The sequence below is a fragment of the Microtus ochrogaster genome, unplaced genomic scaffold (assembly GCF_000317375.1).
Source record: "Microtus ochrogaster isolate Prairie Vole_2 unplaced genomic scaffold, MicOch1.0 UNK123, whole genome shotgun sequence".
Lineage (NCBI taxonomy): Eukaryota > Metazoa > Chordata > Mammalia > Rodentia > Cricetidae > Microtus > Microtus ochrogaster.
In genome coordinates, this window is record NW_004949221.1 from 602,965 (window position 1) to 629,683 (window position 26,719).

General features: G+C 43.9%; 1 protein-coding gene and 1 non-coding gene across 2 annotated transcripts in view; one reads left to right on the forward strand and one right to left on the reverse strand.

The window, feature by feature from the left end:
* The window catches only part of LOC113455798 (leukocyte-associated immunoglobulin-like receptor 1), a 123,139-nt gene that overhangs the window by 86,805 nt on the left and 9,615 nt on the right, over positions 1-26,719 (reverse strand). The window lies entirely within an intron of this gene.
* LOC113455800 lies at positions 19,720-19,879 on the forward strand. The gene has a single exon (XR_003376761.1). It is a non-coding gene; the product is annotated as a U1 spliceosomal RNA (small nuclear RNA).

The window sequence follows — 26,719 nt, forward strand, 5'->3', positions numbered from 1 at the left end:
AGCCCCTCTATCCCATATTAGAAAATTCTGATGTCACAGGTCAGAATTTCCTAGAGAATTCTTAATTTTTAGGTCATGATACTATCTCTCTTCTTTTCTTTCTTTTTTCTTCTTTTTCTTAAAAAGTTCAGCCATTAATCCTACATTTGCAAGGAGAAAGACCATTGACTCCACATATCCAAATCAAAGCAAGCTTTATTCTGTGTACACCAGAGCTGGTTCAGTGGTTGTCTTCCATTAAGACAGGGTTCAAAAGATCAGCTAGGGCCAAGTGCTCAAGCCCTTTTTATAGGCCAAAAGCATACAGGGATGGGGGATTTTACAAGCAAGCCTGGCTACAGAAGTGAGACCGGGCCTTTAAGGAAATCTTCCTGTAAGATTTGTTACAGAATGGTCTATGACTATACGGGTAGGGTGCTTCCCAGCTTATGTAATACATGCTAAGTTTTACAGTAAGCAGAAACCTGACTAAGCTAGACTATCAAAATGGCTCCTGATTACAAAATAGATTTGGGCTAGTTTCCTAGTCTATGTAGCTCTAGCTGTCCTGGAACTCACTATGTAGACCAGGCTGCCTTGACTCCTTTCATGTTTGCTCTCTGTCTCGGGAATTTGTAGGTTTTGTATTATCTACTGATGAATGATGTGAAAATTCATGAAACATGGCTGTGTTCAAAAGAATACTATAAATGGGAAAAGAAGTAGCAGAAATCAGCGTGGTGGTAGTGGTGCACACCTTTAATCACAGCGCTTGGGAAACAGGCAGGCAGATCTCAGTGAGTTTGAGGCCAGCCTGGTCCACAAAGCCAGGACTGTTACACACAGAAACCCTGTCTTGAAACACCCTCCCCCCCAAAAAAGGAGCAGATGTCAGAAGACTCCAGTTGGCATCAAGTAACCATGTGATACACTTCCTAGGAACCTCTCTACTTCAGTTAGTTTTGAAGGGTTAATACAAGTAACTGTGTTTTTGTTTTTCACTTGTGTGTTTGTTTTAAGATTGGCTCTTGTGGGGATCAGGCTGGCCTAGAACTTGCTATGTGGTCAAGGAACTTGTAATCTTCCTGCCTTCTCTACCTCCTGAGTTCTTTAGGATGTTCACCATGACTCTCACTCTAGGCAGTAGAAGAGCTACCACTGAAGGCTTCCTTCATACTTTCTAAGTAAGCACTCTTCCAACTGAGCCACATCCCCAACCCCAAGACTCCATTCTTCTCCATTGGGAAGGGGGTTATCATTTCATTGTTTGAGTTGGTTTTGCTACATAGTTCAAGCTGACTTCAAACTCACAATTCCCTGGTTTTCTGTACCGTTGTGTTCATTATCAATTCATTTTGATTCTGACTACTTTGCCCCTTATCTATAAAGGCACTGCTGACTAACCGTCCTGTGGTTTGATCTTAACGGTCCTAAAGTACACCCTAGGTTACTTTAGACTAAGCCTTTCACTGTTGAAAATAAAATGGATGGGGGCACTGGAGAGACGTCTCATGAGGTAAGAACACTGGCTGCTCTATGAGAGAATGGATATTTGATTCCCAGAACCTAAAAGATGCCTTACAACCATCTGTAATTCTAGTTCTAGAGGATCCAACACTCTCTTTTGTCTTCCAAGGTCACCAAGGCACATGTGTGGTGCATAGACATAGAGGCAGGCAAAATATCCATACACATAAAAATTATTTTTAATGGATAGAGATGCAGTTTTGTGATAAAGCAAGTTGCCTTAGCATGTTCTAGCCCCTGAGCTTGATTCCCAACATTAACAAAATAGGCAAAAAGAACATAAGAAGACAGAACATCTGTTTGTACCTTGGAGTCTCTCTAAGGCAGACAGAGGAAATGTTTGCAATTTTAGAACAAGGAAGGAAATTCAGAGAGAAGTTCATGCTTGGGGTCACTATACAATGGCTTTAGGGTTTCCTGTTTCTGAAAATGAAAGTAGGAGTCAAGGGACAAAGAGCCGAGAAGGAATGGAACCTGGAGGGTCAGCAAAGGAATAGAAGGCACAAAACTAGATAGGCAGAAACATCAAATATGAACAACGTAGCCACTGAAATTATAAAACTTCATCAGTAGGTGAGGCTCACAGCAACTTGGGCTCAAGTGGGGAGAAAGGACTAATTGAAGCAGAGATAAGGTCTATCCTTCTCTTTGGTTTTAGAGAGGAAAACAAAAGACAGTGCTCAAACTAAGGCATAAAAATAAAATGGGAACAAAAAGGTCCAGTTACATTTGTAATTTCATCATTTAGGTGGCAGAGGAAGGAGAATCAAGAGTTGGGCATCCTGGGTTACATCTTTAAAAAACAAAAAACTGGGGATTGGAGATGGCTCGATGGGTAAGAGCAGTTGCTATTCTTCCAGAGGATAAAGATTTAATTCACAGCATCCGTACAGAGAATGCAACTGTCTACAACTTCACTTAGAGATGAGCCAGTGTCCTCTTCTGGCCTGCATGAGCACTAGGCATGCATGTAGTGTGGAGACCTACAAGCAAGGAAAACATCCATGCACCAAAACATTTTTTTTGCACCAAAACATTTTAATGGCGCTCGAGAGATGACTCTGCAGTTAAGATCACATATAGAGGATCTGGAGTTTGGTTCCCAGCACTCTATCAGGTGACTACTGTAATTGCAGTTCCAGGGGCGATGCCCCCTTCTAAAGTCCATGAGCACCTGAACACACACACATTCAGACTGAGGCACACAGACACATAAAAAATCAGTTTTAATTAGCAAAGACAGTATCAGACATGCAGACATGGTGTCTTACACGTATATAAATGGAGGGAAGATGGAAAGGAAAGAAGAAAGAGGAAGGAGAGAGAGAGAGAGAATATGGAAATGAGACAGGCACACTTCTGAACTGCTCTCCGTAGGGTCCTTCCTGTATCAGATGAGAATTCCAATCTTCTAATTTTACAGTCTAAAATAAAATATAGCACTATTCTCCTCAACTTCCTTTTCCTCATACCTCAGCAGATTATGTGGATTCCTGCTCACAATTCTCCAAAGCTGGCACGCATCTTATACCCTCCACGCTTCCACGCTCACCTGTCACATGCAGCACTGCAAGGACTCCCCCTGGTCTCTCCTAAGATGTTTATCTTTAATCTATCCTGGATATGGTGGCATACTTAGTCTCTTAAACATTTCTCAATTCTCTTGAGAATTGGGGCCATCCTGGCAGACAGGGTGACAGATGAAGTAGTAGCTATGAGGTGCCAGGAACGACACCCATGCACTGTGCCAGCCTAGTTCGCCTCTGAGTTTGTGCTCAACCAGATGAGAGAGGGTAATGCGCCAACTTCATGTCTGTCATTCTTGGAAATCATTCCGTTGAGAGCAAGCCTTTGTCAGGAGCAGAAAGGAGAGGCTGGGAAGATGAGTCAGTGGGCAAAAGTTTCTAAGGAACAGGACAACCTGAGTTCAATCTCTAACATCCCCCAAAGCCAGATAGGGTTCCTCACGTCTGCAATTCCAATACTTTTACATTTAGATGAGCTGCCCAGGAGACAGGAGAGTCTTTCAGAAGCAGGGAGACAGCAAGGGAGACCCCGTCTCATTGAGCTGAGAGGAGAGGACCAACACAGGAAAGTTTTCTTCTGACCTCCATACACATGCCACAGCATACACATAGCACACTTGCATTCTCTCTCACACACAAAATAAATTGCCAAGACCTCACCCCTAGCCGAGGAGTCATTGGCAACTGATGGTTTCCTGGAAAAAAAGAATGACTGTTCTGTGGAAGAATGATAGTAGGCTGTCTGTGCCCCACTGAATGACTTCTCACACATTCTTTCGTGGGCAGCCACTACCTGGACCCAGTGATTTAAAACAAACAAAAAAAACTAAATACAAAACAAAGTTTAAAAAAAGAAGACATAAAACTGGAATGAAAGTACCTCAGGGGAAATCATGGGAAGAACTGGATGGAAGTAGTGGGGAATGGATATGATCTGGATACATTGTTTACATGTATGACATTTTCAAAGAGTAAATAATTAATATGAAAAATATGTGTAGGGCTAGGTGTGGAGGAACACCTCTTTAATCCAAGCACTTAGGAGGCAGGGTCAAGAAGACCTCTTGAGTTCAAGGTCAGACCTGGTCTACATAGTGAATTTCAGGACAGCCAGGACTATATAGAGAAACCATATCTCAAAGCATAAATAAATACATACATACATACATACATACATACATACATAAGTAAAGATGTGTAACTGAATGCCATGGCATATGTCAGTCAATATTGATGTCAAGTCATGTGATGTTGCAAGCATCCTTCTGATACTTATTTTCTTAAAAATAAACAAACATGCTGGGAGATATGGACAATCTAACTGACAACCATTGAGTCAAACAGACAGCCCAGCTATCCTTTTGCCAGCATAAATTACTTTGAATACTCTGCACAAACTTAAGGAAGCTGTGTAACAGTTGCAGCTGCCTGCCGTCAGCACACGACTCTGGCTCCTGAAGGTGCAGCCCCAGTCATCACTGTTTGCAAAGTCTACAGTGGGCTGTCTCTCCAACCATTTCCACCCAGGCCAGTGGGGGAATACTTCTCCCAGTGGTCCAGCCAAGAGAATATTATGATCAGTGCAAAAGGGACAAAGCTGTAATTGGTGTGAACACTGTTGTGGGGTATCCACCAGAGAAGGTGGCTGCAACAATACTGGGTATTCAAGAGCCCAGTGTAGCCCTGAGTCTTTTTCAGGGTAAATTTTTAAGCACAGAAACCATGTCCTAGGTTGACATGTTTCAGTTAACAAGAACATTTAGCCAGAAAAAGAACTACAGAGGTGGAAAAGCAAAATTAGTACATTTAGAGATTTTCCAAAAATTATGGATTTTGATGGTTTAGGTCTTTGTTTTTATTTTGGCAGTGGATGCGGTCTATGTGCTGAGTTTTATAGCCTGAATGGTACTTCCATTATGGAATCAGTGTGCTAAGGTCTGGGAACCTGTTACAAATTACATTAGATAAGAGACATTGACATCACATGTTTATAAAAGTTGGTAAATTTAGACAAGCATCGTATATAGCTAAAGTTTACAACATGAAGCACCTTTAAAACAAATTTCATGCCAAGTGGTGGTGGCTGCGGTGCACACCTTTAATCCTAGCACGTGGGAGTCAAAGGCGTGCAGATCTGAGTTCAAGGACAACCTGATCTACAGAATGAGATCCAGGACAACCAGGGCTACACAGAGAAAGCCTGTGTCAAATAAATAAATGAATAAGTAAATGTTGCACATATTAATGATAAATACAAGATGACTTAACAAATATATACCACAAATTGGTTACTATAATGGAAGAAAGTATTGCATCTATCTTCTTACACAGTAATCCATTCCCCCAGGTAAGTAGCAATAATCCACTCACATATCAAAGCTTATGATACAATACACTGCTATTAACTCCGGTCCTCCTGGTATGCGTTAGATCTTTCACTACTGGCAACCGTATCTTGGAAGTGTACTCACTGACAGAGCACTTAACCAGTATGCGTAAGGTTCAATGCCCAGTGGAGACAAAATAAACTTTGCAATTTCTTCATATCTATAGTCTCCATAGTATCGATGGAGAAACAGAGGATCATGGGAGACAGAAGGTCCAGTTAAAAGTCGCTAGACTGAAGCACCCCACCACCCACTTTCCCATTGCAAATGCTTAATCTGTGTCTTGGGCTCCCTCTAATGGCCAGAGTGGGGAAAAATCCCTTTTAAGTAGGAGTGCTGTGTCCATTCTGCCCCTTCCCCCTGCCCCGTCCATCCCATTCCCATACCTAATCCTCCTGCCACTTTACATTTTCTTCTGTTCAAATAATATACTCATGCAAGCAACCCTGCAGTAGGACAGGCACACACAAAAAGAACTTCTGTAAAGCAAAGGACACACTCAACAAGACAAAACGGCAGCCTACAGAATGGAAAAAGATCTTCACCAATACCACATCGGACAGAGGGCTGATCTCCAAAATACACAAAGAACTCAAAAAACTGTTCTTTTGATGAACAAATAATCCAATAAAAAATGGGGTACAGAACTAAACAGAGAACTCTCCATAGATGAATCTAAAATGGCTGAAAGACACTTAAGGAAATGTTCAGCATCCTTAGCCATCAGAGAAATGCAAATCAAAGCAATTCTGAAATTCTATCTTACACCTCTATGCCAAGATAAAAATGCCAAGATAAAAACCACTGATGACAACTTATGCTGGAGAGGATGTGGTGTAAAGGAAACACTCATTCATTGCTGGTGGGAGTACAAACCGGTACAGCCCTGTTGGATATCACTATGGCAATTTCTCAGAAAATTAGGAAACACCCCACCTCAAGACCCAGCAATACCACTTTTGGGTATTTACCCAAAGGATGCTTAATCATACCACAAAGCCATGTGCTCAACTATGTTCATAGCAGCAATGTTTGTCATAGCCAGAATCTGGAAACAACCTAAATGCCCCTCAACTGAAAAATAGATAAGGAAAATGTGGTTCATTTACACAATGGAGCACTACACAGCAGAAAAATACAAGGACATCTTGAAATTTGCAGGCAAATGGATGGAGCTAGAGAACATTGATGCTGTGTGAGGTAACCCAGACACAGAAAGACAAATATCATATGTACTCTCTCATAAGAGGCTTTTAGACATAAAGCAAAGGAAAAACCAGCCTAAAAATCACAATCCCAGAGAACCTAGACAATAAAGTGGACCTTAAGAGAGACATACATGGATCTAATCTACATGGGAAATAGAAAAACAAAAACAAGATCTCATGAGTAAATTGGGAGTGTGGGGATTATGGGAAAGGGTAGAAGGAGAGTGGGGAGGAAGGAAGGTGAGTGGAGAAAAAATATATAGCTCAACAAAAACAATTAAATAAATTAAAAAAAGGAAAAAAGAAAAGTAGAGAGAGATTTGCCAGGAAGACGAAAGTTTTCAACAAAAGAGAGAGGTGGATGAAAAAGAGTGATTGGGGGAGAGAGTCTTAAAACTGCTAAAGTCCTATGCGTGTGTGTGTGTGTGTGTGTGTGTGTGTGTGTGTGTGTGTGTGTGTGTGTATGCTCAGTAAACTTAGTAAAATATGGTGATCTGTCAAATACTTTTCCAGGCCTGGTATCCATCAGTATAGACAGCAGACAGACAACTCTATCTGGATGCATTTGTATTCTTTCAGGCAGACAGGAGAAAGATCGGAAGCCACAGACACAAAGCAGGACTCCTCCTTACCATGGCAGTGTTTCATTGCAGCTCATCAGCCACTGTCGACCATAGCCAGAAAATACCAGAAGTAAAAAGACTATACCTTTTCAATCGCGTGTCTCTCTGAGTAGTTTGATGAAGTTTCGCTCAAAGTAATTATCCCTCCAAACAATGCTAATAAGATATGTAAGGGGGGAACCCCATTCTCTATAACTTTTATTACACTGTTTTATGGTCGCCCTGTTTTATTTTTAGGGACGACTGGTAGTCCTTGGGCCTGGTTTATAAACTGAGCTTTGTGGTCGGTGCATAGTATATATATAGAATTCAATACGCTATGTGGTTTCAGACATCTGTTGGATGCCTTGAAATGAATTCCCCACAGATGGCAGGCTGCTGTGAGCTTGTTCATTCTTCTTAAAGTGATCAAGAAAAGATGACACAATCGAGCGACTAGCTCGGGAGATCTGGAGAACCACAGACTTGCAGGGACTACAGGGAGCTGGGTCCTGAGCAAAGGCGTAGGAAGAGAGGAAAGCATCAGGAGCTGACCCAAGGTTGTGTGGAGCCCTGTCAGTCTCTGCAGTTACCCTGAGAGAAATGGCAAGTATGCCACACTGCTCCAAGTTGAAGACACTTCCAGCAATGAATCTTTTACCTAGACTTCCATTATAAGGCTGGACATACAAGAGCTCTCTCATTCCAGTAATGTTCAAACAGTCTCAGCCATCTTCCTCAGCAGCCTCCAGCCCTTCCCTCTAGGTATCATGGCTGATGGTGGCTCTGCACTGAGTTGACCCTTGAATACCTATCTTGAGTGGGGAATGTCTCACCGGGCTCCTCACAATATGTGGCATGGTGACCCCAGAGTTGTGCAGTGCAAACTCACAGATCTATACATAGTGTTCCTAACATACTCCTTCTGGTATCTGCAGTTTTGGGTCTCTTGTGTTATTTCACAGGGTGATACTATGTCTTAACATCTCTCACATGAAGAGCAGATAGTTCCCGGGTGGTGGTGGCACAGGCCTTTAATCCCAACACCGAGGAGGCAGAGACAGGCGAATCTCTGTGAGGTCAAGACCAGCCTGGTCTACAGAATGCATTCCAGGACAGGTTCCAAAGCTACACAGAGAAATCCTGCCTTGATAAAAATAAAATAAAATAACGCCCAGAAGAAGAACTGAAATACAGCAGCTTCGCCGATATCATTCTTAATAAATAAAATGAAATGCTACACAGGGCCAGATAATTATGACAGGGTTTTAGACACCAGACTGTAACTATGTACAGTCACTGGGATTGGATGAGGAATCGCAGCCCAGCTGGCTCATTGTACCAGAAGCTCCCACAGCCAGCAGCATAATTATAGCAGAGGCACTAGACCTGCTGGGTGATTACCATGCAGTCATGGAGTCCAATGTGATAATAGCAGGACTCCAAACATGGGCAAGTAGGCAGTAACTGGAGACATGGTGACGGTCACAACTCAGAGACAGAGGGAAGCTCCTGAAACATCGAGCCCTAGGATGATACTTCCATCAGTCACCCAGCGTCAGGCATACCCTAAAGTTGAATGAATCTTCCCCCCCCCCACCTTTTTTTTTATCTTAGAATTGTTCCTAGCTCCTTTTACGTAATATCAAGGACTTTGCTAGTGAATCATGCCCCTAACTTCACACTGGTGGGTTCTTTGCTGATGTCCTATTGAGCCATGTCCCCCCTCCCCTCACTGGGGAATTCTAGGTGGGTGCTCTACCACTGAGCCACACCCCCAGCTCCTCACTAGGGGATTCTAGACAGGTTTTCTACCACTGAGCCACACTTCCAGCCCCTCACTGGGGGATTCTAGGCAAGGGTTCTACTGCTGACACATGCCCTCAGTCCCTCCATGGAGGATTCTAGGCAGGTGCTCTACCACTGAGCCATTTACTCCCCACCCCCTACCAACACAAGTCTCTTCCTCACACTCACATCTTTTGGTCTTGTGCTGTTTAACCAGGACCATCTGTGTGACCACGGATTTAAAACTAAACACTGGAGCCGGTGGACTCACCAGTGGGTGCACAACTGAAAGCAATGACACCTCCTCCCCTAAAATCTATCAGTAACCAAAAGTTAAGCAGAGAAAAGCAGGGCATTGCAAGCCCCTCCCTCACCTATAACTGACTGATGACAAGCCCAGACTTGCACGGGTCCCAGTGCAGGTGACCACAGCTGCTGCGAGATCATGATTGCATGGTATTCTAGGGGCTTTCTAAAGCTATCGCAGCTTGAGCAAAGGTCCCCAAAGTAGAGATGTTGTTGGCGTGGCAACCACTGTGGTAACTGTGGCTCCTATGACAGGAATAAAGTGCCTTGAGGAGACGATCTGATGTGAAGGCTCTCCCAGGTGTCAGTGGCTAGACTGGTGATTCTTTTAGCAGGCACAAGGGATTTTTTTTTTTCTTTTGGCTTTTCGAGACAGGGTTTCTCTGTAGCTTTGGAACCTGTCCTGGAACTAGCTCTTGTAGACCAGGCTGGCCTCGAACTCCCAGAGATACGCCTGCCTCTGTCTCCCGAGTGCTGGGATTAAAGGCATGCGCGACCACCGCCCAGCAGGCACAAGGGATTTAAAGCAGCCACAACAGTCATGATGACAGCCAAAGAAGCAGCTGCTTGATTGACAGTGCCCATGGTTCCCCAGGGAGTGACTATCTACCTCCAGTGGGCTTTCAGACCTGGCAGCAATGTCACTTACTGGCCTGTTGGATACCAGGCTTGGTAATCAAGAAGATAACTCATCTTTCTGATCCAGTCTTTGTCACTGTCCTTCCTGGGACAGTCAACCATCTTGATTCCAGGAAACCACTGATATGTGTAGGCACAAGGAAAATGTCTAGACAGCTGTCAATCAAGCAGCTAAATTGCTGGCAGCTAGGGGAAACATTATAGTATCCTGGTTGAAAAGATAAGATATGGAAGTAATTAGTCATCTTCAGTGAACTTTAAAATCTAAGAACATTTAACCTCCAACCAGTACCCTAGGGAGAACTGAGTTCTCCAGATCTGCCGTAATTCCCAGCATTTCTTTTTTTCCTTCCCCTTCAGTCTGCTGAACCCTGTGTTCAAAAATGGTGAATGGGAAGATAAGTCTTCCCAATTCAGCTCCTGGTACAGAGAAAAGCCATCTTTATTTCTATTTTTATATTTTATTATTTGTTTGCATGTTTGTTTATTGATTGATGGTTGCAGGGTCTCACTCTGTGGCTCTCGTGGTCCTTAAATTCACTATGAAGATCAGACTGGGCTCAAACTTAAAGAGATCTGCCACCCTGTCAAGTTTACTACAGCATTGTTCACAACAGTCAAGAGGTGGAGTCAATTTAACTGCCTGTTCTGGTTATTTCTATGTTTACTTGATACAAGCCAGGGTCATCTGTGAACAGAAAACCTCTACTGAAAAAATGTCCCCATCATATCAGTCTGTAGGCATTTTTTTTTATAAACACTTGATGTAGGTGGTTCCAATTCACTGTGGACAGCGGCATACCTAGCAAGTGGTCCTGGGTTGTATAAGAAAGCAGGCCAGTTTGTTGTAAGAAGGCTGCTTGTTTGTTTCCCAGCCGCCCAGCAGTTTAGACCCAAAATAATCTCACAGAAACTATATTATTTAAATCACTGCTTGGCCCATTAGCTCTGTCTTCTTATTTGCTAACTCTTACATCTTAATTTAACCCATCTCCATTAATCTGTGCATCACCATAAGGCTATGTCTTACCAGCAAAGTTTCAGCACATCTCTCTCCAGTGGAGGCTCCATGGCTTCCCTCTGACTCTGCCTCCTTCCTCCCAACATTCAGTTTAGCTTTCCCTGCCTACCTAAGTTCTGCCCTATCAGATCAAGCCAGTTTTCTTTATTAACCAATAATATTCACAGCATACAGAGGAGAATCCCACATCACTAGTCCATGGCCCTATAGCAGCGAGGGTCTGTGTTGATGTCCATGGCCTGTGTGGCTGCCAAAGGCCACACAGATGCTCAGTGTCTGGGCTGCCGCCTCTTCCCACATTGGGGACTGAGGGATGTACCAAGGCTGGAGGCATGCTATTCTGAGTATCCTGCACTTTCACCCATGGTCCTGATGTCATCTGCAGCCAAGGTCCATATCTGGATCCATGGCCCTACAGCAGCCTGGGACTGTGTTGATGTCCATTAGCTCTAGCTGTTACCACCAAAAGCCATGTAGATGCCCAGGGTCTAAGTCAACACCTGGTGTCCAAAGGTCAGGGTGCCCCAAGGGTCATTCAGATCTGAATGCCTTGCACAGCCACCAAGAGGCATGGTGACATCTGGCCTGAGCTGCAGCCTAAGGCCATTTATGGGTCCATGACCTGACTGAAGCCAGGGTCTAGGTTGATATCCATTGCTCCTGGTACCATCAAAAGACATGCAGATGCCTGGGGTCTGGGCCACCACCTGGGGCCATGTTGTGGTCCAAGGGCCACCTTGCAGCCAGGCAATGCTGATCTGAATGACTTGTGCAGTCACCTGGGGACATGGTGGCATCTGAGCCTGGGATGCTGCTAAGGACCATGTCTAGGTACATGGCTCAACGGCAGTCGTGGTCTGTGTTGATGTCCATGGCCCTAGTTGCCACCAAAGGCTACAAGTATGCCCACCTTCAGGGCTACTACTACCTTTGGCCATGCTGGTGTCCAAGGGATGTGCCACTCCCAGAATTATGCCAACCTGATTAACCTGTGCACCTGTGGCAATGATGTCATCCAGGCCCAAGCTACTGACAAAGGTTATGTCTGGGTCTGTGGCCCTATTGCAGCCAGAATCTACGTAGATGTCTGTGACTCCAGTTACCGCCAAAGGTAGTGTAGATGCCTCGGGTCTGGGCTGACACCTGAAGCTGCATTGGTCCCCTTGGGTCATTCTGCCCCCAGGCCCATGCAGACCAGGGTGACCAGCACTGCTACCCAGAGCCATGTTCACATCTGGGCCTAAGCTGTGGCTGGGGGCATGTCTAAGTCTGTGGTTCTGCTGCAGTCAGGATTTCAGCATCCACATAGCAAGCTGGGTGTCCTACATAGAGTTGTTAACTCCAGCTCAGAGTGTTCTGATGCCCTCTTCTAACCTTCACACACATGCACAAGCACACAGGCAGCACACACATGTGCCTGTACACTCATGCAGACACATCATACATGAATAAAAAACATAGAACTTTAACATCAAGATTAAAAAGAAGGGAATTTTGTCACTTGTGCCAACATGGATAAATCCAGAGGATACTGTGTTATGTGAAATTGTCAGAGGGCGCAATAACTGCAAAGGCAGATGTCATGGGACAGAATAGAAAGTGTCAGAAATACCACTTAATAGATACATGATAACTGCTACATGAGGGACCCAGATTATGTGAACATAGAGAGATGGAAAGTAAAGAAGAGACTGTCAGGGGCTAGGAGGAGGGAGGGAGATAAAGGGGAAAAATGAGAGATGGGTGCTAACAGTTGTGGATTTTCTTTCTTGGAGACTGATTGTGGTGGTGACGGCACCACAGTTCTATGCATAAGGTAAGAACAGTGGACTTGTGTTCTTTCAGTTAGGCCACTGGGAGTCGGAGAGATGACTCAGCAGTCAAGAGCACTTACTGCTCTTGCAGAGGACCCAGGTTTGTTTCCCAGCACCTACATGGCAGCTCACAACCATCTGTAACTCCAGTTACAGGAGATGCAATACCCTCCTCTGGCCTCTACAGACTCCTGCACATACCTAGCACACACACACACATACCCATAAAATAATGACAAATAAATAAGTTAGTCAGCTGTAAGATATGCAAATGGGGTCCCAATAGAGTTAATCCAGACCTGTAGTCCCAGCTACCAGGAGACTGAGGCAGGAGGATTATGTAAGATCTACCATTTGAGGCCAGCCTTGGTGCTAGCAAGGTCAATAAAACAAATCTGTTTTAGGCTGGTAGGCTGGCTCAGTGAATAAGGGTGCTTGCCTCCAAGCCTGACAACCTGAGTTTAGTCCCCAGGAAGCAGAAAATCTGCCCTTTGACTTTCACAGGTATGCTCTCAGATATGTATTCCCTCTATACACACACACACAAACACACACACACACACACAAACACACACACACACAAACACACACACACAAACACACACACACACACAAACACACACACAAACACACACACACAAACAAACATCTCTTTGAAGAAACAAGAATTTTGTTGAAGGCTGAGGTGGCACGCATTTGTATGTAATCAAAGCATTTGGGACGTAGAGGCACAAGGATCAAGACATCAAGGTAATCTTTAGCTACATAATTAATTTGAGGCCAGCCTGTGCAACATGAGACCTTGTCTTGAAAGGAAAAAAAATGATTGCACAGATGTTAGGCAGCTCTGGAAATCTAAATAAAGGGTGAAGAATCAAGCTCTGAAGCCAAGCTTGGTGGTTTATGCCTGTAGTCCCAACACTAGGAGGATGGGCAAATGGATTGCCAGTATTTCACAGGCAGTTGGAGCCCTGCCCTGCCTCCAACCAACCCTCAATCAAAATGACTCAAAGGAAGCAAGAAAGAGAATACAGAACCAAATAGGGCATGCTAGTGTGAAAGATGCTTGTGTTTAGGGCTGGGGGTGTAACTCAGATGTTAGACTCCTTGCCTAGACACAAAGCCTTGGGTTTCATTCCCAGCACCACATTAACCAGTTGTGGTGATGCATCCAAGTAATCCCAGCACTACAGAGGTGAAGGCAGGAGGGTCAGAAGTTCAATATCAGCCTGAACTCCATTCATGAGACACTGCCTTAAGGAAGGATGGAATGAAGGAATGGAGGGGGAGAAAAAGACAGAGGGAGGGAGGAAGAAAGGGAGAGAGGGGAGGGAAGGAAGAGAGGGGAAGGAAGGGAACTGGCAACTAGGAGCACCTTTATTCATTCTGTCTCTGCCTTAACTCCCCCTAGAGAGTACCACATAGGCCCAAAAGAGAGCTGAAGTTCAGAACTGACTCTAAAGAAAGTTCAATACATGGTAACAGTGGGCAAGCAAGTACTTTGGCTTCCATAAAAGGAGGCAAAGCAAGACTTCCCACTAAGCCCCAGATGGATGGAAATGTCTTTCCAAACAGGAAAGGAACGGCCATGTACAGAGCCAAAGATGGCAACCATGCTGTCTCCATGCACAGCCGTCAAGGTGATACCTGAAATAAAGGCTCCTGCTCCTCCTGCCTGCCCACACACATTCTGCCAGGTGCCCAGAGAGGATATTTTTTAGAAACTAAGAGGCTGACAGACCTGTGGGTGAGAGGGTTGAGCTCCTCAACATTTTAATATACAAATTTTGCAAACATAAAGGTTGAAAGAATTTGACAGTTTCTCTCTACTCATATTCTGCTTGAGTACTTTCAACAGCAGCTTACCCTGCTTGGTTTTAAAATATAAAGTCTCTATTAACTCTTTGCGAATCTCATACTTGCATACAACGTATTTTGATCATAACCACTCCCACTCCTCCCGTAACTCCTCTCAGGTCCATCCTTCACCCCTTCTAACTTAAAGTCCTCTTATTTTGCCTTAAATAATCTTCAGAGCTCAATCTGTACCACTCATATACTCATCAGTACAGGGGTATACAGTGGAGCTTGGTGGACTTACTAGCAGTCAACCCGTAAAAGCTGACTCTCCCTCTCCCAGAAGCCATCAACTGCCAAAATCTCCTCAACCAGGGAGGGACGCTGGTGAGCCCCTCTCACCTCCTTGCCAGATCGTCACCTGGCTTGATCTTGTGCAGGCATCCACAACCTCTGTTGAGTTCATGGATACAGCAGTGCTGTTGTGTCCAAAGGAATCTGGTTTACTCAGTCCTCCTTGGCCTCAGTCTCCCCTTCCTCGACAATGATCATTTGGAGAGTGAGGGTGGTAGAGGTGGCCCATTTTTGGCTGAACATTCCACACTCATTATTCTCTGTACTTTAATCGGTTGTGATGCTCTGCCTCGACTGTTATCCACTACACAAAGAAACTTCTCTGCTGAGGTCTGAGAGCCACACTAAACAATGAGTATGGAGATGGAAATTTAGAGGGTAATTTGATAGATATTACTCTCATGTCTTTGTTAGGGTTTCTATTGCTGTGATAAAACACCATGACCAAAATCAACTTGAGGAAGAGTTTATTTTAAGTTTCCTTGCCAGATTTACAGTACCAAGCATGATCTTCTAAGAATATTATTGCTCAGTTAAGTATGTGAATGCCAGTATGGATTTTTGTTAGGTAAATGCCGAGTTCTGGAACTCCTGAGTCCTGAGAAGAAATTACAATTTTATTTCTCTGGGTAGAACTCTCATGTTTAGTCATGCAGGTTAGTTGTTTTATTGCTGCTGATCATCAGTTTTGTTCATGTTTGAAACCAAATCACAAAACTTGAAACCAGCCACTGACTATTTTAAAATTCTCTTGAACTCCTACTTAATATATAGTGGGTGTTGGGGTATGTGAGGGTCAGAGGACAGCTTGAGTGAGACAGTGGGTTTCAAGAACTGAACTCTGATTGCCAAGCTTGTCAGCAAGCATCCTTACCCTCTGAACCATCTCACTGGCCCACAACTGACTGTATGTAATTTGGCGGATTTGGTATCTTCATATATTACCCAACTTCAAGACAAATTCATCACCCTGAAAGGAGATTCCATCCCCTTAAGTCATCATTCCTTGAGTCCCTGGCCACCATCTCTCAAAATCAGTGATCTGTTTCTGTTGGCATGGCTTTTGATATACATGGACTCATATGCCCTGTGACTTTGTGTGTTTGGATTCTCTGGCCCATCATACCCACCCATGTCCTAGGTATTAATAATTCATCTAATTTTTGTCTGAATAATATTCATTTTTTGTGGGGTGCTGGGATGGAACCTAAGATCTCACATATACTAGGCAAGTGATTTATTACTGAGTTACATCCCTAATCCCCTTTCCTTTTATTTTGAGATAGGGTTTCACTAAGTTTCCTAGGCAGATCTTTAGATCAGCCTGTAGCTAAAACTACCTTTGAACTTTTATCCCACACTGCCTCAATCTTCTGAATAGTTGGGCTGACAGATCTGGAGTACTATGTTAGGCTAACTAGCCTTCCATTGCAGGGTTATGCCATTTTTTGCTTACCCATTCATACACTGATGGGTTGCTTCTAATAATCATCCAACTCTTGTGATGCCCAAGAGTTCCAGGGTTAAACTGTGGGACCACACATTCTGCCCTCGAATCCCAGCTCCACTAGCACTTTTTGTGATAGTGATCAGATGGCTCATATTCACTGACCATCTATCTGTTTTCTCAAAAACAGAACTAAAGGAATGACTGTGTCTGACTCACAGGATGGGGGGGGAAGGTCGAGAGAGTTGATCTATGGTGAGTGTCTGTAGCCTTGGAATGACCCCTAACTCTTTTCACCGTTAATGAAACTAAAGCTTTTGTGAAGCCAAGTCACAGATGCACTGGGAGGCGAAGTCAGGTTTAAACCCACACTCATATCCTACATAGACTCATGTCCTACATATAGGCCTAGTTCTTCCTCCTCCTCTTCCCTCCTCCTTCTCCTTCCTTTTTCCTTGTTTGTTGGAAGTCTCCTACCCCTCAGAAATACCTCAGAAGCCATAATAATGGTGATGACAGCCAAAGAAACGTGGCCATCGTGTCAGAAGGAATAAGATACATGATAAAGTATACGCAATAGATTATTGCCCCATCACCAAAAAAAAAAAAAAAAGAGGACTGATGTGTTTCTGGTCTATTTTGCCTCTCTGTTGCCATGATAAAATCCTGACTGAAACTTACTGGAAGGAAGTGTTTCTTTGCCTTACAAGCTGAAGTCCATCACAGAGGGAAATTGGGGCAGGAACACGGATAGGAACCTGGAGGTAGGAGCTGAAGCAGAGACCATGGAGGAACACTTACTGGCTTGCTTTCCATAGTATGCTCAGTTTACTTTCATATTGTGGTGGTTTGAAACAAAATGGCCCCCAAAGGGAGTGACACTATTAGGAGGTGTGGCCTTTTGGAGGAAGTGTGTTGCTGGAGGCTCAGCCTCAGCTCTGATTCAGGTCTTGAGGTGAAAAAGGGGCATCAGTGCAAGGAAAACTTCAGACCCCCCAAGTGGATTGCACTCAATTGACCCCAGAGAGCTCGAGCTGTCTTTATACTTTAACAGAGTATTTGTTTCTTACCAGGGTTACATGAACAACTTTATTATTGGCTCCTTTTCTTTTGATTCTCAAGAAATACATCATATTTTATAAATACATGGTAGTCATTATGAAAGCCTTCATTGTTCCCCTTTATGCTTCCCCAAATATACTTTCCCACCCCTTATATAACCTTATTCTAGACATAGAGCTCAGCATTTTTGCAGGATTAGCTAAATATTGAGTCAGACGCATCCATTCTTGCAGCATTTATGTCAGCTAACAGCCACTTGGGTATAGAAACTTAAAAATTAATAATGCTTTAAGGACAACAATATTCAAGCTCAAACAATTCTTTAACGTCTACAAGATATGCTTTTATACAGTTCCCTTCTCTACAAAAGGGCCCCTGTCTCAATCGCACAGACTTTGATAAGCCCTCTCCCCATCCCACTGTGCCATACATCTTTCACCAATATAAGCTCCTATATATGGTAAAGTTGGATCTCTTCATCCCACATTTACACAGCATTCCTCCCCATTGGAATATACTAGATCTTATCATTGAGTCTATATGATTGGTGTCCACGGAACTTACAACAGTTGACACGATGTGTATTCCTGAGACCCTTTTCCTATTTTGTGTAGGTAAGCCTTACTCTCCTTTCCAGAACTGACACATGGTTAATGTTCCAAGTGTTGTTTTCTCATTTGTGCCTAATTGTCCCTATTGAGTTAGAAAAGTTCTCAGGATCAGGAGTTGTAGTTAGTCATTCCAGATAGGAGATTTGAGAAACATTAACCCTCTTTTGGATCTTAGAGCACTAGCCTTCCAAGTGATTCCCCTAACTCTGCCTCCCATCTCACTGTAGGATTACTAGGATTTCACACACATCCCACCACAGCATCTGGCTTTCCCACATGGGTTCTTAGGCTTGCAAGGCAAGTGCTTTTACCCACTGAGCCATCTCTAGGGTCATGAAAAATACTTAGGCTTGGGTCTTTTCATTCCTTCCTCCATGAAATCAGCTCTAGTGTGGCTTCCTCTCACTCTCTAGACTTCTAGCCAATCTTTTCTTCTTTCCTTCCTTGCTTGCTTCCTTCCTCCCTCCCTTCCTTTCTCTTTCCCTTCCTTCCTTCCTTCCTTCCTTCCTCCCTCCCTCCCTTTCTTCCTTTCTTTTATGCAAGATCTCTCTATATAGTTCTGACTGTCCACGAACTTGACATATAGAGAAGTAGGCTGGTCTTGAACTTACTTACATCAACCTGCCTCTGCCTCCCAATGACTGAGATTAAAGACATGCCCCATCACACCTGACACAATATTTCTCTTGAAATTATTTCATTGCACTCTCCAATGAGCTTGCAAGGGAAATCAACAGAAAGACAGACAAGATGTACATTTTAAAATCCAGGAACTGTTAGGTTTTACTGTCTTTCTCCTTAGTTGGTGGCAAATTGCTTCATGCCTGCACGCCTGTCATGCTATAAATAAAATGATTTAATTTTTTATCTCACCTGCTGGAGCTAACGCATCTGCAGCAAAGCCCACACACATTTCCTGCCAAGTTCCATTCAGAATCTTACTGCTGTGCTTGGAATCACCCCAGCAGCTTCTGGTGCCCAAAAATATACTCTGAACTCCCAGCCACCATAATTTAGAATACTGCGGCGTTCACCCTGCCTGCTCCCAGATCTATGCTTTAGCAATTCTCCAGCTCACCCAACTAGCCCTTACCAAAATGCTGTCAGAGTCTTCAGCCCTGCATTGGGTCTTTGGTTGCAACTGCTGACATCCACTAGCTATAGCTTCTTCTCATGCTCCCTCTACCACCTTTTGTTTCCACCTCAAAGCACCTCTCCTGGAGTCTAGAGAAGTGGCTCGGCAGTTTAGAGAACATGTTGCTCCTTCAGAGGACCTGGGTTCAGTTCCCAGGACCTTCACTGTGACTCACTCTTGATAACTCCAGTTTCAGGGGCTCTGATGCCTTCTGGCCTTTGTAGGTACTACACGCACATGGTGCTCATACATGCACGCATGCATACAGGCAAAACACTCACATGTATAAGTCAATTTTTTTAAATAAAAAAAACTTTTTAAAGACTTCTCCTGGTTATTCTAAATAAAAGGTCTCCCTCGTTGTGTCCCATCAGACCTCCGTATCCATGTTCTATCGTCATTCTTTCCACAAGTATAGTGACATGGGGAGAACTTTCCCAACCCACCACCACTACATCCAGAGCCAAGAGAAGGGCACAGTCTCTTCTGAATTCTGTATCTAAAATTTATGTCATGATACTTATGTAGCCAAGGAGATACCATGATCACACGTGGTTTCCCCGGGGTGAAGTTTATCCATTACACTCCAGATGTGCTGGCCCTGCAATTTCCCCAAATTTGGGAAACTTGACTGCATACTTGTGGTAGTGGAGGACTGTGTTCTCACTCTCCTCTGGCAAAAAATAAATTTATATCATTAATCCCAACCATGAATGAAATAGCATTATAAGTGCTACATTTTGGGGTGATTGGTTTTAGACCTCCCTAATAGCATTCCTGTTTGATATGGTGGGAAAGACACTGAAACCAAACACCTCTCTCTCTCTCTCTCTCTCTCTCTCTCTCTCTCTCTCTCTCTCTCCCTCCCTCCTTCCCTCTCTCCCTCCCTCCCTCCATTTTTTTGCTCTTCTCACTATGCAAGGATATACTAAGATAGCTGAAGCCTGAAAGACAACGTTCAGAACATTCTAGAATTTCCCCACTCATTTTTCCCATCTAGAGAAGCCAGATTCATAACAGCTCTTTGCAGCACCCCACAGAATGTGTTGAGCAGGAAAGTTAAATATAGAGGCCCCCTGAGACTCTTCCCCATCTAGAACTGTCTATTGACAAGACAAGTCTTGTGCAGACCCAATCCAGGTAGCAGAATCTACTCCAAGCTCATGATATATTGGGTGTGTCATACTCAGAAGATGGTATACAATGGCCCTATCTTCTGCCTCTCACGTTCTTTCTGCCTCCTCATGTAATGGTCCCTAAGGCCTAGAACAATGGTTCTCAACCTGTGGGTCATAACCCTTTTCAGGGTCGAAGGAGGCTTTCACTGTGCTCACATGTCAGATAACCTGCTTATTAAATATTTGCATTACTATTTGTAACAATATCCAAATTACAATTATGAATTGGCAACAAAAATAATTTTATGGTTGGGTTACTACAACATGAGAAATGTCTGCATTACTGTATTAAAGGGTCACAGGATTAGGAAGATTGAGAACCAAGGCCCTAGAGGGAAAGGTATGTCTTGCTGAACAATGAGCTCAACTGTCGCTTATTCTCAGCATCTATTCAGCCATGAGTTGCCGCATTCACCACTGTTGGTTGCACAAAGACAAGGTTCTTTGGCTAAGGTTGAGTAACAATTATATATGGGTATAAATATATTTAGAAGGTAGTGTGATGCTATGTCAACTTAGCTGGGTACCCTCTGAGTGCCTATGAGTTCGCTAGCCAGTGTTTCTGACTAGATTTACAGTAGCAAGTGTGGATTTTCTCCCATGAAGCGTATCTCAAATCTAATTAGAGAGTGCTTGGTTATCCCAGTAAGAGTCGTGCCTCTATGCCACTAGGGGACTAATTGTGCCAGGCAAGTTGATGCTGTAGTTTGTAAATTTCACACCCTCTCTGCTGAGCTATTGGCTATTGATAAAGTCTTGGAAAGAGGGAGTCATTGCCTCTAGTTTTGGACTTGCTGGCGAGTTCACCAGGCTCCAGTGGATACTTCCAAGCAGATGATGACACAGACACCAATAGTTAAACTCTGAGTCTCCAAACAAAACCAAAGGACATGAATGAGAGAAAGGGATCTATAGGGAGGAGGGAATTTAACAAAGGTGGGAGGGAGATGAGAGGGCATGTGGGAATAAAGACAACCATGGTGTGATATAAACATGTATGAAATTGTCCGATAACAAATTAACTAAAAACAAGACAAAAAGGAGTATATTTAGACAACCCTATGGAAACCATTCAGTCTAGAGACGACTTCTATAACTCAAAGAGGAAGGATCCCAGGGAACTCCTAACAAAAGTGTCTCCCAAATCTCCACATCTGAGGTTGAAACATTCCAAGAGAAGCAAGCAGGCTGCCAAGTTGCAAAGGATGCTCATTGAAGTTCTGGATAGTACCACTAGATGTCAGTATTCAGTGTGCCCGTTGTTTAAGGCCAAAATAGAAATATTGAGGAGCAAGTAAGTATCTTAGAGGCTAAAATCCTGGGAAAGGTTACTTTCAAGTTCCTAAGCAATGATCTCTGCAGTAAATTACTGCAAACCTAATACCTTACAGAAAGTCATCTACATTTAAGACAGTGAAGTACACGTATCTCTTCAAAACCAGTGGATTCCTGACCAACAGGCTTAGCACATGACTCCTGTATTATCAGTCTATATGTTTGCTTGTTTGTGATTTGACATCTTGAGGTCTTGAAAACTCTATAAAGGGCTTTTCTAGATATGTTATCACATGTTAAACAACTCATCTGTTATGATGTTTAATCTTGGTTGTCAACTTGATTGCTCCTGGGCTCCACAAAGGAACACACCTGTCTGAGGCAGGACATTTCCTGTGACTATGATTAAAAAAAATGCTTTGACAAAAGCAATTTGAGGGAGAAAGTGGTCATTCAACTCACAGTTCCAGGCTGCAGTCCATCATGGGGAAGTTAAGGCAGCAAGGATTTGGAGCAGCCAGTCACATTACAACCACAGTCAAGAGCAAAGAGCAGTGAACCCTAGCGCTCAAGGCATTTCCCCATTTTTATACAACCCGGGATCATCTGCTCAGGAACTGATGCCACCCACAGTGGTCAGATCTTCACATTAATCAAGACAACCCCTCAGGGACATGCCCATCGTCCAGGATAATCTAGACAGTCCCTTATTGAGGCACCTTTCCTAAGCGATTCTAGATTGTGTCAAGCTAATAAGTAAAAGTAAGCATCCCGAGTACATTTCCTAGAAGCATTAGGAGGAGGAAGCTCTTGCCCAGAATGAACTTTACATTATTCTGCTAAGATAAAGTCCTGAGAGAAAAGCAGGCTGGGTCTTGCCTGTCTGCTTGAGCCTTTGCTGGTGAGTGTATCTACACTGTGGTTGCTGCCTCTGCCACCAACCATCCTTTGCTGACATCAGAACCCAGATTTTCAGCCTTCCAATGTGGATTGAAGGTCAGTGGCTCTCCACAAATTCTCTAGGCCTTCAACATTAGATTAAGACAGCTGAAGAGGGGCTGGAGAGATGGCTCAGTGGTTAAGAGCACTGACTATTCTTCTAGAAGACCGGGGTTCAATTCCCAGCACCCATATGGCAGCTTACAACTGTCTGTAACTCCAGGATCCAGATACACATAGAGGCTAAAACACTGATACAGTAATTTTAGACAAAGACAGCTGAAGCATCTAGCTTTGTGGACTGAGCAGCTTCTGGGCTCTCATCCTCTCTAATGTTCAGACAGTCACTGTTGGACTACGCAGTCCCTATTGTGTCAATCAATCCAATAAAGCCACTATATGACATCCATTCTTGAGACCTGGTCTCAAAAAACCAAAATGAAAAATAAAAAACCATTCTGTCAATTTTGTTCCTCTAACTAAACCTGGCTGATGTATCTGTGATTGTGGTTTCCCTATGCAGACCACACAATCTAGAATCTACCCACCAAACCCACACACATCATCCCCCCCCACTCCTCTATTGAGCCTGTCATGGCTTGGGTAATAATTCTCTGTCCTCAGCATTCCAAGACAGGTACCAGGTTTTAAAGGCACCCTATCTTGAAAGACACTGAAACTATTAGTGTTAATTAATTCTAAAATTGATTTTCACAAACACAATAATGTATCTCACTCATGAATTCCCCTTATTTTCAGTGCCTCTTGACTGGCCTTGTGCTTCCCCGTGTATTTTTGTGTGGCACTGCACATCCCTTTGTCTATAAAAAGCTACCCTTCAATGGACAATCTCTTCTTATCTGTTGGTTTCATCTTATCTGTATTTTAAAACATCTTGATGCCTGAGTGAAATGAGAGATAAGGATGTGCATCCCTGGTGTTTGGAGTTGGAAGGATGCCATTGTGAACATTAGACGAGGTCACCTTTGCAGGGCTCACAGAAGGCTCGATGCTGCAGAGTCTATGTCTGGCAAAGAGAAAGCTGCCTAGAAATGAGAACAGCCAGAAGGCTGCCTGAGGGGAAGATTGGCCCCAGGGGAGTCATGGTAAACAAGAGCATAAAGGGGCAGGGCAGGACAGTAAGAGTTATCGCGGCACTCCCAGGAACTGGAAGCATCGTGGAGAAGACAGATTCAAGGAACATCAGAACTCCTCCTAGCCAGAGTCCTGACATCATCCAAGTTTTCTTTTTCATTTGCAGATGCCTTCTGCATAGGTGAGCCATCTTTAATCCCTTGTGATGCTCCTGCAAATGGTGCGATGGAGACAGACAGAGCAACTGAGACAAATTTTCTTGGCCAAGCTGAAGGTGATAAACAGTCTAGGTGATACACAGTCTTTGCAAATCTTCCAAGCCTAGAGATTAGCTACAAAGTCATGTCTGAAAAAAAAGGAAAAGCAGGACATAGGTAGTGGCACCTGGCTGGGATGCTGTTTTCCAGTGAAAATGAGGAGGGGAGGAGGATGTAACTCAGCTGGGAGAGCACTCACCTCGCATGCACGCAGCCCTGGGTCTGAGCCCCAGCACCACATAAAAGTGGGTGTGGTAATATACACCTCTAATCCCAGAACTCAGGAGATGGGGGCAAGATGATTAGAAGTGCAATATGGTAAAGTTGAGGGAAACCAGACTGTACTACTTGAAACTCTGTCTCGAAACAGAAGAAAAAGAAGAAAGGAAGATAGGAAGAAAGGAAGGGAGGGAGGAAGAGACGGAGAGAGGCAGGGAAGGAGGAAGGTAGGGAGGACGGAAGGCAAGGAGGGATGAGTCATGTTAGCCAAGACAGATCATATGCACGTCATGGCAGACACAGCAGTACTCCAACTAATCCACAAAATGGTTTTATGAGTTGAATCTAAGATGCACCCACAGCCCCTAGGGCTCTTGTTGTAAAGTCTTATCTTCAGCTGGTGGTGCTGTTTAGGGAGGTGGGATCTTTAGGAGGGGTCTGACTGACAGAAGTAAGTCACTAGGTACAGACCGTTCAAGGTTGTACTTGACCCCATTTTTTCTCTGCTTCCTGATCTACTTGTGGGACAGCTTCTGCCTCGTGCTCCAGCCACCAGGCACTGACCTCCACCTTGTCTTCCCTGCCTTAATGGACTGAAACCCTCGGGTCACCAAGCCAGAATAAATTGTTCTCCTTTTCAGTTGTTTCTGCCAGATAGTTTGGTCACAGGGATACAAAAATAACTAATGCAGTTGACTCTTAGGATGTACACAAGATCCCAAACAGCTCTTTCCCATCTAAATGATGACTTCTTGCCTGGCACATCTAACACACCAAATCACACACACACACACACACACACACACACACACACACACACACACACACACATGATGTATAGCTAGCCTGTTTTCTTTTTTTCTACTCCTCACTCTGTTACAGATTTTTAGTTTGGGGTGGAGGATAAGTGCATAAAAATATATTCTACGGTGAAAGTTCAAGTCCAATACGAAGCTCCACAACTTCCATTCCTGATGGCTACTTTACTTACGTAGAAATACACTGAGATGTGTAGACTTTGGGTCTGATTAATTTTGATGTGATATTTTTCTATTTGTAAGGTTTTGTAACAAAGCTAATAAAATATAAGAGAATAGTGACCCAAACGTCTTAGTCGGGGTTACAATTGCTGTGATGAAACACCACGGCCAGCGGAACTTGGGGAAGAAAGGGGTTTTTTACTTACCCCTTCTTCCTCATCTTCAAAGGAAGTCAGGGAAAGAACTCAAATGGGACAGGAACCTGGAGGCAGGAGCTAATGCAGAGGCCATGGAGAGGAGCTGCTTACCAGCTTGTTCCCCATGACTGACTTACTTGGCTGCTTTCTTATAGAACCCAGGACCGCCAACCCAGGGATGGCACCACCAGAATGGACTGGACCCTGCCCTATCAATTACTAAGAAAATGTCCTACAGGCTTGCCTACAGCCACATCTTATGGAGGCATTTTTCTTAACTAAGCTTCCCCCCACTAGGTGACCTTAGGTCATGTCAAGTGAACATGAAACTAGCCAGCACACCAAGTAAATCCAAATCTCATGCGGCTTTCTTTTTTTCTTTCCTTCTTTGTTTTTTGTTTGTTTGGGTTCTTTGTTTTTGGTTTGTTTGGGGTTTTTTTGTTTTTGTTTTTGTTTGCTTTTTTCTTTCTCACGGAGTCTTTTGGTGCCTGGATTAGCCTTGTGTAGCCAAGAATGGCCTTGAATTTCTGATCCTTTTGCTCTGCCTCCCGAATGCTCGCATTATAGGCATACACCAACATGTTTTATTTGTGAAGAGCTTGGTGTTGAACGCAAGGCCTTGCACATGCTAGGCTAGCACTAATGCGCAGCCATGTAAGTTTAGGAGCTTTATGTATGAGGTATGTACACTACATCACACCTTCTTCTGACCCTCGGGGTCAAAAGAGGGCTTCAGATCCCTTGGGACTGGAGTTACAGATGGCTGTAGTTGGAGTTACAGATGGCTACCAGGTAGGTGTTGGGAACTGAACCCAGATCCTGTGCAAGAGCGAAAAGTGCTCTTAACCACTTTCCTCTCCTAGTTATATTTTTTATTAAAATGCATAACATCATTTCCCCTGGCTGTTCTTGATCCAACCAAGTCCCCTCCCTCCAACTTAAAATTTTTATCTTTATCCCCTCCCTATTTGTGTGTGTCTCTGTGTGTGTGTGTGTGTGGTGTGGTATGGTGTTGTGCCTGTTGTATGTATGTGCATGTAGTGTGGTGTTGTGTGTGGTATGTATGTGTGTGTGCATGTGGTGTGGTGGGGTTGTGTGTTTGTGTGTGTGTGTGTGTGTGTGTGTGTGTACATGTATGTTGGTGCTCAACCAGAAAAAAATTGTAGCTGGAGATACAGGTGAATGTGAGATACCTGATATGGGTGCTGACACCTGAACTCAGGTTCTGTAGAAGAAGCAGTCAGACTTTTAAATTGCTGAGCTTGAGCCGGGCGGTGGTGGCGCACGCCTTTAATCCCAGAACTCGGGAGGCAGAGGCAGGCAGATCTCTGTGAGTTCGAGACCAGCCTGGTCTACAAGAGCTAGTTCCAGGACAG